This window comes from Tupaia chinensis, unplaced genomic scaffold, assembly GCF_000334495.1.
Source record: "Tupaia chinensis unplaced genomic scaffold, TupChi_1.0 Scaffold000110_1, whole genome shotgun sequence".
Classification (NCBI taxonomy): domain Eukaryota; kingdom Metazoa; phylum Chordata; class Mammalia; order Scandentia; family Tupaiidae; genus Tupaia; species Tupaia belangeri.
In genome coordinates, this window is record NW_006159574.1 from 1,890,523 (window position 1) to 1,891,973 (window position 1,451).

Genomic DNA, 1,451 nt, shown 5'->3' on the forward strand with positions numbered 1-1,451 from the left:
GCGCACGGCGGAGTGAGCGCCGCGGCGGTGGGTTGCTGCGGCAACGGCGAGCGCCAGCCGGGCGCCTACGCGCAGAGCGCAGACCGTTGCGGATTTGCGCCGCGGAGAGCCGGGTGGGTTCCCCGCGCGTCTGGGGTTTGCAGACCAGAGTGGAGGCACGAAGGAAAACGAGGGTGCTCTGCGGGCTGCCGGGTCCCGGCCCGCCCTGGCGGGGAGCGGAGGGCGCTGCCCCAGCCCGGAGTTGGTCGTCGGGCCTCGGGGTGGCCCTGGCCCACCGCGCGCGCCCAGCCGCACTGCGGGGAGTCACTGAGGACGGGCCTCTGCGGAAGGTGACCTAGGACCTCACAGTCCTCGGCGTTGTAACACCAACTCTGCATGCTCCTGTGCTTTGCGCCTTCGTGAGGGCACGCTCATCTGGGACCGGCAGAAACCAGTTCAAGAATTAGGCAGTGGCGTGACTGTGCTGAACTGTGTTTTTAAGTCGGCAAGTTTGTGTTTGCGTATGTGTTTAGCATGTTTATTAGCATATGGTCACTTAGACAAATTGGTAGCTAATTAATTTGGCACTACAGTGGGGTTTTGGTTTTTGTTTTCTAAGTCTTAATTTTTAACTCGTTTTTAATACTGGCGTTTACCAAGAAAGAATGTGTTCCTGTTTACTTTGTAACTGGTGGAGGGGGTAACTTTCAAACCCTGCTATTGTCGCATGCTAACTGGATTTTTTGAAGGAGTCAACAAATCTCTATATATTTTATCAAATTTTATAAAATGGAGTTGGACTAGATTTTTAAAAAGAATTTCCAGTATCTTTTATTATTTTTTTTTTAGAGATTTTTGATGTAGGGTGCTTGCACTAGTGGGAGAGACAGAGAAATAGAAAGCAAGAAATAGCTCCCCCCACCTCCTTGGAAGGCTAGCCACATCTTCCCCTCCACTCTTCTGAGGATTTTGGGCACGCATGCACACTTGCACAGTGTGAGTTTCAAGCCACCAGGTCTGGAACTCGAATTGCGGCAGACCGTGTGGGAGTCCAGCGACGTAACCACTATGCCATCGACTGGCCCCAAGTTTTTAAGTTCACAATTTTTATATTCTAAAATGTAGTGATACCATATAACTCTTGTAGAGCCTTTTGGGGGGACAGTTCCTAAGCTCTTATCTTGATGTGGTCACAGTGGCTTCTAGTGTAGAAACGAGATGAAATTATAGACTGTAGACAGCTAGAGGTGATAAACCATTTTTAGTGTGCTTTAAACTGTCTCCTGCCAGGTGTAGACATCTGAAGGGAAATTCCAACAGTGATCTCTCACTATTTTAAATACATTGTACCATTTTTCCAACCTACATTGTCTTGATGGAGTGTTGGGCGGAAACTTCTTCTGTGCATCTCTTGACACCAAACCTGAAAAGGAACGAAGAAGAGGTAGCAGAGAAGACAGTCATCTCAGCCT

General features: G+C 49.5%; 1 protein-coding gene across 6 annotated transcripts in view; it reads left to right on the top strand.

The window, feature by feature from the left end:
• Positions 1-23: 23 nt before the first annotated feature.
• Positions 24-1,451, top strand: part of RNF32 (ring finger protein 32) — a 32,355-nt gene continuing 30,927 nt past the window's right edge. For 4 of the 6 annotated variants that reach the window (XM_006143809.3, XM_027770052.1, XM_027770053.1 and 1 more), the window contains exon 1: positions 24-113. The gene's annotated coding sequence lies outside the window, so the exon portion shown is untranslated. Of the gene's footprint in view, positions 114-223; positions 501-1,451 lie in introns of those variants that run through there. The other 2 variants (XM_006143810.3, XM_006143808.3) reach the window with 2 other exon arrangements.